This window comes from Phyllopteryx taeniolatus, chromosome 9, assembly GCF_024500385.1.
Source record: "Phyllopteryx taeniolatus isolate TA_2022b chromosome 9, UOR_Ptae_1.2, whole genome shotgun sequence".
NCBI classification, from domain to species: domain Eukaryota; kingdom Metazoa; phylum Chordata; class Actinopteri; order Syngnathiformes; family Syngnathidae; genus Phyllopteryx; species Phyllopteryx taeniolatus.
The window spans coordinates 14,873,339-14,887,715 of NC_084510.1; positions in this window are offsets into that span (position 1 = coordinate 14,873,339).

Consider the following 14,377-nt stretch of genomic DNA (forward strand, 5'->3'; position numbering starts at 1 on the left):
AAACTGAGTAGGTTAATTGAAGACTCTAAATTGCCCGTAAGTCTGAACGTGAGTGCGAATGGTTGTTTGTTTCTACGTGCCCTGCGATTGGCTGGCGACCAGTTCAGGCTGTACCACACCTCTCACCCAAAGATACCTGGGATAGGCTCCAGCACGCCCGCGACCCCAGTGAGGATAAGCAGTACGAAAGATGAATGAATGAATGAATGAATCATTTGTTGGCTTACCATCTATAGGAGCAGTCTGACTGATGTGGTTACAGACCTTGACTTTGACAAGGATGTTGTAATACTTGCAGTTGCCGCGTCAGTGAATGTCCATGTTTTTGCACAGGATTTGTGGGTGTTATGCGTGTGGAAAGTGAAGACATGTTAACTTACCTGGGCAATGACATCCACTCTTCTGTTGTGCTCTGAAGTCAGTAGATGTCTGGTTAGAACATAGGGAACAAGTCCCTGAACAAGAGTGTTTGGCATTCCAGATATTTTGACATATTAGAGTACCAGTGTTCGTGGTCTTTCTTTGTGGTTGCAAGAACCATTTTGTGACCTTACAATCACAAGCTTGAATGCCATCCATCCATTTTCCATACCGCTTGATCCTCACAAGGGTCGCGGGCGTGCTGGAGCCTATCCCAGCCATTTTCAGGCGCCAGCCAATCGCAGACAAACTTGAATGTATTTTGTCAAAAGTTTTATGTGACAGACCAACAAAAAGCAGCAAATAATTGTGAAGTGGAACACAAATGATGTACAGTTTTAAACATTTTAAGGGATATACAACCCAATTCCAATGAAGTTGGGACGTTGTGTTAAACAAATCAAAACAGAATGCAATGATTTGCAAATCATCTTCAACCTATATTTAATTGAATACACGACAAAGACAATATATTTAATGTTCAAACAGATAAACTTTATTGTTTTTAGCAAATAATCATTAACTTGGAATTTTATGGCTCCAATATGTTCCAAAAAAGCTGGGACAGGTGGCAAAAAAGACTGAGAAAGTTGAGGAATGCTCATCAAACACCTGTTTGGAACATGCCACAGGTGAACAGGCTAATTGGGAACAGGTGGGTGCCATGATTGGGTATAAAATGAGCTTCCCTGAATTGCTCAGTCATTCACAAGCAAAGATGGGGCGAGGTTCACCTCTTTGTGAACAAGTGTGTAAGAAAATAGTTTAAGGACAATGATCCTCAATGTACAATTGGAAGTAATTTAGGGATTTCATCATCTACGGTCCATAATATCATCAAAAGGTTCAGAGAATCTGGAGACATCACTACATGTAAGCGGCAAGGCCGAAAACCAACATTGAATGCCCGTGACCTTCGATCCGTCAGGCGGCACTGCATAGAAAACCGACATCAATGTGTCAAGGATATCACCACATGGGCTCAGGAACACTTCAAAAAATCAATGTCAGTAAATACAGTTCGCCGCTACATCCGTAAGTGCAACTTGAAACTCTACTATGCAAAGCAAAAGCCATTTATCAACAACACCCAGAAACGCCGCCGGCTTCTCTGGGCCCGAGCTCATCTGAGATGTACTGATGCAAAGTGGAAAAGTGTTCTGTGGTCCAATGAGTCCACATTTCAAATTGTTTTTGGAAATTGTGGACGTCGTGTCCTCCGGGCCAAAGAGGAAAAGAACCATCTGGAGTTCAAAAGCCAGCATCTGTGATGGTATGGGGGCTGTGTTAGTGCCAATGGCATGGGTAACAAACACATCTGTGAAGGCACCATTAATGCTAAAAGGTACATACAGGTTTTGGAGAAACATATGCTGCCATCCAAGCAATGTCTTTTTCATGGACACCCCTGCTTATTTCAGCAAGAAAATGCCAAACCACATTCTGCACGTGTTACAACAGCATGGCTTCGTAGTAAAAGAGTGCGGGTACTAGACTGGCCTGCCTGCAGTCCAGACCTGTCTCCCATTGAAAATGTGTGGCGCATTATGAAGCATAAAATACGACAACGGAGACCTCGGACTGTTGAATAGCTGAAGCTGTACATCAAGCAAGAATGGGAAAGAATTCCACCAACAAAGCTTCAACAATTAGTCTCCTCAGTTCCCAAACATTTATTGAATGTTGTTAAAAGAAAAGGTGATGTAACACAGTGGTAAACATGACCCTGTCCCAGCTTTTTTGGAACGTGTTGCAGCCATAAAATTCTAAGTTAATGATTATTTGCTAAAAACAATGATGTTTATCAGTTTGAACATTAAATATCTTGTCTTTGTAGTGTATTCAATTAAATATAGGTTGAACATGGTTTGCAAATCATTGTATTCTGTTTTTATTTATGTTTAACACAATGTCCCAACTTCATTTGAATTGGGGTTGTAAATCTGAAAAGTGTTGTGTGCATTTGTATTCATGCCCCTGTACTCTGATACCCCAAAATATATACAATCCAGGGCAATCAATTGCCTTCAAAAGTCACATAATTAGTAAATAGAGTCCACCTGTGTAAAAATAAATCAATAAATAAATGTCCTCTCAGTATAAATAGATTTGTTCTGTGAAGGCCTCAGTGGTTTGTAAAAGTACACTCGTGAACAACAGCATCATGAAAACCAAGGAACTCATCGGACAGGTCAGGGATGCAGTTGTGGGGAAGTTTAAAGCAGGATTGTGTTATTAAAAAAATATATACCAAGCTTTGAATATCTCAAGGAGCACCGTTCAATACATCCTCCAAGAATGGAAAAAGTATGCCACAACTGCAAACCTACCAAGAGATTGCCTTCCACCTAAACTGAATACCGCATTGAATCACATTCCTTCACCATTTGCATTTCTGCTCTCTTCACTGTAATAGTAAAATAAATGCCGTTCATCAGTCTGTGCTTTACCACTATTCTTTGAACTTGCTTTCTCTTGCTTGTAGCATAAGAAGCTTACGCATATTTCCCCCCTGCTTGTTCCTTCTACATTCTACATGAGATTGTCTCTGCCACATATTTTTGCAGCGGTTCGCCTGTTGAATGACAAACAATCTGGTAAAAAAAATTATTAAAATAGGCTACTGTTACAGGCTTGCTTTGTCTGGTTGTTGTGGTCAGGTTAACTAACATTACCTGACAGTGGGTTGATTAATAATAATAATAGTAATAATAATAATAATAAATTGCACACATTATTAATTCATTCCACAGTCACACCTTAATGATGGTAAGCTACTTGTGTAGCCACAGCTCCCCTGGGGCAGTCTGACAAAAGCGTGGCTGCCATTCAGTGTCTACAGCCCAACCATATTCATTCATAGGCAATGTAGGTTAAGTGTCTTGCTCAGGGACAATAACAACATGCACTCAGGTGGCGATACCCCTCCGGTTGCAGGGGTACATTTACCCTCTGAGCCATGCCACCCCAAATGTGTCCCTTTGACACAACCCTTGGCCCCAGCCAGGCCCCTCGGTAAAACTGGAACTGCCACTGAAAGTAGAATTAAAGGTCAAATGAATTCCATCATGCTTTGCATCCAATTATCATAACACTGTGTAGTCACTCAGCAGAAAGTGATTGGTAATTATGAAGACCAACAACAAAGTTATGGGTGTAAAGTCACGTACTTAATTATTCATGAATGGACTTGGAATTCCGGATGTGTTTCTCACAATAGATCAACAAAGTTTCCAATTATAATTATGATCCATAAACTTTGAAATCCGAAGTAGGTTGTTGAGTGATATAATCTTGCTGTCAATTAGTCCATCTTTAATGATTTATGAAATCCATCCTCATCAGTGGATTTGCATCCAAATGAATGACTCAGATTTAATTATTGATGCGATACAACCTACACTATATTGCCAAATGTATTCGCTCACCTGCCTTGGCCCCGATATGAATTTAAGTGACACCCCATTCTTAATCCATCCATCTATCCATTTTCCATACCGCTTTATCTACACAAGGGTCGCGGGCGTGCTGGAGCCTATCCCAGCTATCTTCGGGCAAGAGGCGGGTTACACCCTGAACTGGTCGCCAGCCAATCGCGTGTACATTCACACCTACGGGCAATTTAGAGTCTTCAGTCAACCTACCACCCACGCATGTTTTTGGGATATGGGAGGAAACCGGAGTGCCCTCAGAAAACCCACGCAGGCACGGGGAGAACATGCAAACTCCACACAGGCAGGGCTGGGATTTGAACCCCAGGCCTCAGAACTATGAGGCAGATGTGCTAACCAGTCGCCCACCATTCCACCCATTCTTAATCCATAGGTTTTAATATGACATCGGTCCACCCTCTGCAATTATAACATGTTAAACTCTTCTGGAAAGGTTTTCCACAAAGTTTAGGAGGGTGTTCATGGGAATGTATGACCATTTTTTCCAGAAGCGCATTTGTGAGGTTACACACTGATGTTGGACAAGAAGTCTCCACTCTAAGTCATCCCAAAGTGTTCCATAGGGTTGCGGTCAAGATTGTGCAGGCCAGTCAAGTTCATCCTCATCAAACTCTCTCATCAGTGTCTTTATGAACCTTGATTTCTGCACTGATGCGCAGTCATGTTGGAACAGGAAGGGGCCCTCTCCAAACTATTCCCACAAAGTTGGAAATGTCCATAATATGAGTCCCCAAGGTCCAGTGAAAGGAACTCTGAATGTTACAGCATTCCAAGAGATCTTGGACAGTCAAACAGTTTGGGGATTACCTCTTCCTGTTCCAAGATGTCTGTGCACCGGTACACAAAGCAAGGTCCATAAAGATATGGATGAGAGAATTTGGTGTGGATGAACTTAATTGCCCTGCACAGAGTCCTGCCCTCAACCTGATAGAATACCTTTGTGTGGATTTCGAGTGGACAGTGAGCCAGGCCTTCAATGTGTGGCCTCACAAATATGCTCCTGGATCAATGGACAAAAATTTCCATAAACTCACTCCTAAACCTTGTTGCAAGCCTTCCCACAAGAGTTGAAGCTGTTATAGCTGCAAAGGGGTAGACCACCATCATATTAAACCATATGGACTTACAATGGTGCGGCACGGTGGACGACTGGTTAGCGCGTCTGCCTCACAGTTCTGAGGACTGGGGTTCAATCCCCGGTCCCGCCTGTGTGGAGTTTGCATGTTCTCCCCGTGCCTTCGTGGGTTTTCTCCGGGCACTCTGGTTTCGTCCCACATCCCATAAATAAACATGCGTGGTAGGTTAATTGACAAATCTAAATTGCCCGTAGGTGTGAATGTGAGTGCGAATGGTTGTTTGTTTGTATGTGCCTTGCGATTGGCTGGCAACCAGTTCAGGGTGTACCCCGCCTCCTGCCCGATGATAGCTGGGATAGGCTACAGAACTCCCGCGACCCTAGTGAGGAGAAGCGGCTCAGAAAATGGATGGATGGATGGATGGATTTACAATTGGATATACTGTATGTGAGTCAAGGCAGGGGGAGGAAATACTTTTGGTAATACAGTGTATCTTAATCCAGAAATAATAATGCATACAACAATCCATATACAGTTTGAGATGCAGTTCCATGAATGCAATCTAATGTATTTAATATCAGAAAAGTAAATGACAATTTAAAAAAACAGCATTGCACTCTGTAGCAGCATGGAAGGCTTGAAAATGTCATGACTTCTGAAACTGCTTTCATTGCAGCGAGCAAAACTAAAATTAAAAGCCTCTCTCCCGTCTGCTTTCCTCTCACTACTAATTAAAAGTTAACATATCTCTGGTCCGGGGGAAAAAAGAAGCTAAATGTCGTTGCCAATTCTACATTCTATCACCATTTTATTACTGCTGCAGGCAGACTGCCAAGAGTTTTACTCATGAGGGATGGTTCTTATGCCATTTGTTGACATTATAGTGTCACCATCTACAGTAAACCACTAATTTTAGTTTCAGTGAGCCGCTTTGAAAATTGCTTGATTTTTTTTGTTTTTGTTTATTATTATTGTTCTCATTGCAACTTGTGTAAAACCAAATGTATATTTTGCCAAAGGTTGGCATGATTTCAATAAAATATCTCAAAAATAAGAACAAAAATGATGCCGATTAGGTAAACCACCATATTCCTCCTGACTCATTCAATCCTCGCCCTATGTCAATAGCTCTCCCTCTCTCTCTCTCTATCACACAGACAAAATCCATTTTGTACACAATTCTGATATCACATGTATTTTGTCCAACTACAAGGCACTTGCATATGTGCACATTTTCACAATGAGTTCTTCATTACGCAAGTAAAAAGAAGAATATGATCAAATAGAACTGCAGTGCCTGTTAGCAACCAAGACTTCATACCTGTGATGCGAGTTTTTCTGCATCATGTGCTTCCATGCGTGCATGCAAGGGGTGTGGTCAACACAGTGGGACGATGCACAAAATAACATAAAATCCAGGTAGATGGCTCCATCTTCTGTCAAAAAGAGGTATGTGGCCTGGCCTGTGTGCGTGCGTATGCGTGCCCGTGCTTGTGCGTCTGTGTCAGACCTCCCTTCAGCTTTAGGGGTTGGTTTTATTAAACTCAGTGTTTTTTTTTGTTTTGTTTTTTTTATTTTCATTTAATCACATGCTTAGCTCTTACAGCTAAAAGCTTCAAATAACGATGACAAGATTGCAAACTACAAACATACATGGCAGAAGCTGCTTTCACAACAGCATTTCAATATTCCAAATTGCTGAATTCACAAATTGTTCCAATGTGAATTTACACAGTAAGAGTAAATATAACCAGAGAGTGAAACAAAATCGATTTGGGAAGATGGTTATCCTCCAAGTTGTTTACATTTATCAGCATTATATCCCCATAACAAATAATGGAAATCAAAATAGTTCCAGTTTGAAACTATGGCCATCACAAAAATCTTGGACTGTACATGGATCTTTCAAGTAACATTTTAACATTTGGTGACACCCATAAAGTGTAAAATAAAATAAAGAAATACATTAACCATGATTCATTCATTCATCTTCCCTTCCGCTTATCCTCACAAGGGTCGTTAACAAAAATAAAATCACTTCACCCTTCAGTGATGTACAGTAGGTGTCAAGAAAACAGTAATTGAGGAGAGGTAGATTTGCTGAAAGGCTTCATGTTAAACCACTCTGTTAAAACAACTTAGCTAGAACAACACTGATGTGGTATGCTTAGGATCAGCAGCTGTTTTTATAAACTTACAAAACAACAAATGTTGTACTCATCATTAACTTTGATGACACTTGGCAGTGGAGTGGACCACCGAGTCACACAGACATCACCTTGCCGGTCAACTTTCCCACTCACTCCACATTATCCCTCCTAACGTTAACATGACCTATTCATTTGTCATACAGTGTCTACATGTAAAAGAGTTACTCAACTTACATGGCTTTTTCATCCAACATTTGATCGGTTTGATTGTTGGTGAGTGAGCCAGCATATGGTGCATTCAAGTGTACCGTAAAATTGTGCTTGTGTCTATGAGTGAAACGTAACGGCAAATATTCAGTGGTACCTTGTTTTTTTGCTCTGTTACGTCGCCTTTGATTCTGGTAAAACTTTTGTGTAACTGAACCCACGCTGCCAAGAGGGGTCTGTAACCAAAGGAGAGGCATAACTAGAGGTGGTCGGCACGCCACAGACAGATACTATTGATGCTTCCTGCAGCAAATAACTACACGGTTACATTACAAACCCAATTCCAATGAAGTTGGGATGTGTTAAACGTAAATAAAAACAGAATACAATGATTTGCAAATCATGTTCAGGGTCATGTTTACCACTGTGTTACATCACATTTTCTTTCAACAACTGAGGACACTAATTGTTGAAGCTTTGTAGGTGGAATTCTTTCTCATTCTTGCTTGATGTACAGCTTCAGCTGTTCAACAGTCTGGGGTCTCCGTTGTGAATGTGGTTTGGCATTGTAAGTTACCCATACCATTGGCACTAACACAGCCCCATACCATCACAGATGCTGGCTTTTGAACTTTTTGCGTCCATAACAGTCCGGATGGTTCTTTTCCTCTTTGGCCCGGAGGACACGACGTCCACAATAAGGGCCAAAAAAAAAATGGCATAAGGGCACCTTGGGCACAGGTGCACGGGCCCCTAAAGCTATGCAGGTACAGGGAAAACATGCAAACTCCACACAGGTAAGCCTGGATTTGAATCAAGGTCACCTGTGAGGAAGATGTGCTAAACAGCCATCCACCGTGCCACATATTATATTATTATTATTATTATTATTATTATTATTATTAAGGTCAATATAACCATATTTCACTGAGCAGGCAGGACAGAGAACACCTTCCTACGTTTTCATACGTTCCATTTCTGCATCCATGGATATAATCACACTTTCCCGCTTTGTCATCAATGTTACAAGTTAGAGTTTAAAACAAATATATATAAAATTTAAAATTATTCCTAAAATTAGAGGCTCGCTGTACAGAAAATAGATGGATGGGTGAAGTACTGATGGCAAACAGTAGAGGCCAGCAGAAGCAGGTGCACAGAAGCAACGAAGAAGAACACTTGGTCAGCTCAGATGCCGCCGCGCCGGTGTCGTTCTGAAACAAAGCTCAACAATGGCCGGACTAACACAGTCGTCTCCAATCAAGCGACAAACCACTCAAATCATCCAATGTCTGTTTGCGGACGACGACGAAGTAGACTGCCGTCAGTTTAATGCAGATATGGCAGTGGAGACCGACTGCCCAGTGGCCGGAGGTACATTTCCCAGGAAGAGAATTGTATTGGGACGTTTTGGAAACGATTTGTCAATTCAATATCATACATTTCAGTTCGCTTTTTATTGACATGTATCGATGCTCGAGCCACTTTTCTTTTCCGCGGAGTCCAACTGTACTGTTAGAGGTTAGGAAAAGCGAACAAAGAAAAGTCGCGGCCGGGGTATAACCTGGCGGCCGTACAAACCTCTATTGCCCGGTTCTTTTATTCTGGTCGAGGTAAAACTTCAATGATTTGGCCGAATGAAAAGTTTAACCATGTATTCGAAAATACGAAGTCAAACAAAAAGGTAGGAAAAGGTTCAGCGCTTTAAAAATGTTTAACCACCTACCCCAATTTGAAACCAAAGGTTAGGTGAGCGATAGTAATAAAAAAAAACAAAGGGCGTGTTACCGACCTTCCTGGAGCGAGAGAAAGTTGGCCGGATGTTTGCTATTAACCTGACATTCAGGTCTCACACGCTCGTACTCGGCCTCATAACTACATTTTCGACTATCTCACGTGTAATATTTGGAGGACAATTTACGAAACCGTAAAAAAAATCGCGACTGGATTTTTTTCTCACTATAAATGATCAGGACATGCAACGGCGCTTGGTTCGACATGTCGCTTACCGTCTGTGTGGCCTGGAAGTGCAAAACAATATCACAAATTGTGAAACACTCTTACATTTCAGAAAACACATTAACAAAAGCCAAAACACTTTCACATTTCAGAAAACACATTAACCAAAGCCAAAACACTTTCACATTTCAGAAAACATCCATCCATTTTCTGTACCGCTTATCCTCACTAGGGTCATGGGCGTGCTGGAACCTGTACCAGCTATATTTGGGTGAACATTCCATTTCACAGATTGGCACGCAAGATTCCCCACATGCATTCTTAGGAATCCCACACCCTTTCTTGGCAAAACGCGCCCCGCTTCAACATGATTGGCTCCTGCATCGCTGGAAGGGTAGGCTACGCAGATGTAAAAAGATGTCCATCCCAAATATGTATCACATTTGTACAAAATGAAAATAATTAAAAAAAAGATGTTCGTTATGGTTAAGATTCGGACTAGGTTTGGGGTTAAGGCACTTTAGGATGGGTTAAGGTTAGGATTATGGTGGTTAAGGCTGGCGCACACCGAGCGACGCCGCTGAACCTGACTGAACTATGGCGCAGTGTGCGTGGTTTGGCAGCTGTTTCCACGAGCGGGCGATCTGTCGGCCACTGGTTTTGACTCGAATACAATTTTTAATCGCTGTTGCACGACGCCTTAACGTCGCAGTTTACATTCAATCAATGCACAGAAGGATTGGGTCCCTGCAGCCCCCACTGGGTGGCCAGTTGTCGGGGCGCCTCGGTGGGGCCGGCGGACCGCCCTGGGTCCCTCGGTGTGGGACATGTCCCATCTATCGGGCTGCTCTCGGGTGGACCATTGGGTCCGATCCAGCCCCTCGATTGATTGGGTGGGGTCTTCAGCCTCCGCAGTGCTGGCACAGCAATTACAGTACACTTATGTCAGTCTTTGTGCCTGTAAAACGGTGTCAATTCACTTGCATGTAGCCGCAGGCACACACCCCTGGGACGCTTTAACTGGGTGTGGAACCACGCACTTATTGCAACAAGTAACTCATGAATATGCAAATCCCTTGTGTATCCCCTCATTTATACTCTCGTCCTGTAGGCTTTTATAATTTACATAATTAATCCCACTACACTTCAATTGTACAGCCGGGTTCACGACCCACTGTCCTGCATGCTTCTTCTCCTGTGCTTGTCCTGTTCTATCTTGTCCTGTCCTTCCCTCACAGGGTGTAGCACTACAGCCCCATGCAACACTCATTTAATGTTTCATTGTTGTAGATAATGTAATGACTTACTTCTCTCATCCTGTTTACAATTAGTGCTTTGTCTTTTGTCTTTGTTTCTCTCTCCCCTCTAGAAACTTTGTTCTCTTCGACTGATCGACTGATTCTCAATAAACCTCAATTATAAAACTAAGAAATCACAGCGGAAGCCTAAAAAACCCTACTGTGACACAGTAAAACTGTTCCGGCATACAAGGGATAAAGATGTAACAGCCGAACAGGACCAAAAAAGAAAAGTTTATTTTTTTCATTCTGTTTGCTGTAGTAGTTGTATTACTACAGGTTAAACTTTGCTGATATCTTGCATTATGGAGAAACTGGATGCAATTAATTGGCAAAAAAATATTAACCAAAATTCAATAATAGTGAAAAATATTCACTAAAAATCAATAAACACTTTTTCTCATTATGATTTTTGTAGTTGTTGGTAATGAGAGTCCACTACTTACTAGAGGTCAAATTTTGCGGATATCTTGCATTTTGGTTAAACTGTGTGCAATTATTATTCACATATTCACCAAAAATCAATAAAAACACCTTTTCTCATTCTGATTGCTGTAGTAGTTTCCAATGGGAGGCCACTATGTAGTACAGGTAAAACATTGCTGCTATATTGCATTATAGAGAAAGTGCAATTAGCTGGCAAAAATATTCACCAAAATTCAATAATAGTCAAAAATATTCACCAAAAATCAATATAAACACATTTTCTCATTTTGATTTCTGCAGTAGTTGGCAATGGGAGTCCACTACTCACTACATCACATATATGTGGATGGATGGATTTTTGATGAATGTTTATGATAAATAATTGGATAAAATTTAACCAGAATGCAAGCTATAAGCAAAGTTTGACCTGTAGTAAGTAGTGGACTCCCCTTGCCACCTACTACAGCAATCAGAATGAGAAAATGTTTTTATTGATTTATCTTTAGTGAATATTTATGCCAATTAATTCCACACAGTTTATCTATCATGCAAGATTTCAGCCAGGTTTGACCTGTAGTACGTAGTGGACTTCCATTGCCAACAACTACAAACATCAGAATGAGAAAAAAAGTGATTTATTGATTTTTAGTGATTTCACCAAAGCCTTGGTTGTGTAACTTGTATACGGTCCCTGACGAACGTCAGGCAAATATCGAATGTCCGGCTAACTTTCTCTCGCTCCTTCCTGGAAACAATGGGCTGGTGACAAACAACAAGCATAAAAAGAAGGTAACTTAAACACACGATAAAATAAATTTAAACATCTACCAATACACTGATCCAAAAAAAAGATAACAGCTTTTACAGTACACACTCGACACTCACCAAATACTCTGTTTGACTTTACAGTGTTAGCATAGGTTTATGACGGACCACTGCACATTACGAATTGTATAAAATTTTGGGTTACGTCGCAGCCGTAGGAACAGAACTCCTTTAAAAGCCAAGGACCCCCTGAATTGGATTGGAATATGATCTCATAACAGAGACAGATGTCCATCCATCCATCCATTTTCTGTACTGCTTATCCTCACTAGGGTCGGGGGCGTGCTGGAGCCTATCCAGCCTCGAGAGGTGGGGTACACCCTGAACTGGTCGCCAACCACTCGCAGGGCACATATAAACAAACAAACATTCACACTCAAATTCACACCTACGGGCAATTTAAAGTCGTTAATCAACCTACCACGCATGTTTTTTGGGATGTGGGAGGACACCGGAGTACCCGGAGAAAACCCACGCAGGCATGGGGAGAATGTGCAAATTCCACACAGGCGGGGCCGGGGATTTAAACCCCGGTCCTCAGAACTGTGAGCCAAATGTGCGAACCAGTCGGCTGCCACAGAGATCTCGTTTTTACATGTACATATTTACTAATATTGCAATCATGATTCACCATTAAATACTATCAGATCAGTTGACAATTTAGTCTTTGATAAGACTTTGACATGTCGTATAGATGCTAAGATCTAATGTTGGTCTATATGGCAAAGAAGCTTTGTAAGAGACTGAAGACATTTCATTCGTCACTTGATGTTTTCTAATTAACAACACATTTTTTTCCAGAAGAAAACTTTGATCCAGTTCCAATAGCTGCTAAACTGAAAGAAGTGGCTGATTCTCTAAATGAAGATGCAAATTTTAAGGCTGCTCTGGTTGACTTGAAGTCAACATTAGTACAAGAGGTAGACACACTCACATGCCATCATTGCCACTCACTAAATCCCAATAATTATTGCAGGGAGTTAAGGGGATTACGTTCACTCTTTACAGAGACAATGGGAATAGCAGGTGTCTTTTTAAAGCAAACTTGCAAAGGTCAACACCAAGGGAGGGCATGATAAACCACTTCTTCCCAATGCCAATCGCTCCACTTCCTGTAATTTGCTAGACCAGAGATACACACAGATGATAACCAAACAATAAAATTCCAATCACTCAAAAACCAGCTCACAAAATACATTTTCTAACCTTGACAAACAGGAAAGAATGCCAACAACTTCTATTCGGTTCGCAATGCACAGCAATCAGTTTGAACCTTTAAAATATGTACAAGCTATCCTTAAAGTTCCAGGACTGGTGTCACCAAAGATATACTGTATTTCAAATCCCAATTGCAAGTTTTTCCCTTTGAAGTAATCCTCCTGTAGTCTAACACACTTTCCCAGCCTTCTCTGCCACGCATTCAAGCACTCCTGGAAGGATTCTTCCATGGTCCTCCGCAACTTTGCTTTTATGGCCGTCTTGATGTCGTCCACATCTTCAAATCAGGTCCGCTTGATGGACCCCCTTGAGCTCAGGAAAGCAGGGGAAATAAATCACATGGACGAGGTCAGTTGAATTAGGGAGGTTGCACCAGGAAGGCGATTTTCTTCTTGGTCAGAAACTGTCTGATGCTCAGGACATTGTTAGCAGGTACATTGTCCTGGTGAAGCAGCCACAAGTTGTCGTGCAACAACCCTCACCTCTCACGCTCCAGAATCTTTCCATTGATCTGTTTGATCGTCTGGACCAAAACTTTAAAGTTTAAGATATGTCTTTATTGAGACCAGTCCTAGAACACTTCTGACACACCTCATATTTCCTTCTTGTAAATTATCTCTTTCATTTAACCATTGTTTGCTAATGCATCTATAGGGTTTGTACTCGTACCATTTGAATGCAACCCAATTTCATGAATTTTGAGCATTCAGAATTACTAAACAGTTCTCACCCTGCAGAAGTCTTGTGAGATATTATATTGTATAATTATACTATTGTGAATGATATTGTCCACTTACCTGAGAGTCACATAAAGACTGTAGGAATTTTCTGAGTGACTGGAAATTTACTAAGCGATTCACTACTGTGTTTCTGCCAGTGAATGATAGGATTAAAACCTTTCCCTGCTCATCGCACACGTTACTGAGTGCAGTGCACTGACAACACAATCCTGATACACAATAGTTTAAGTCTGCGATAGCCCGATATACTGCAAGCCAGTCTTTATATTTAGCATACAAATAATTGTTGTTATTATATGGAGAGGTTTTAGACACTGCTACTGCTACCTAAGCAAATATTTGTTGTGAGACGATATAAATGCCAAAATTATCTTCACTAACAGCACTCAATCAGGTTACTTTGTGTGGACGTCATGGCTTTAAAAAAAACAAACTCTTCTTTCTGATGAATGTTTTAATCCTCCCCAGGCCATGGAGGGAGCCTTTCGTTGTGGCATGGACACCTTGTTGCAGACTCAAATCTCTCAGAAGGCTACTGATGTGGCTCCAGAAATGCAGCTCATCAAAGTTTGTGTTGCCTTCGGGCTTTTTGTAAAAAAATCATGT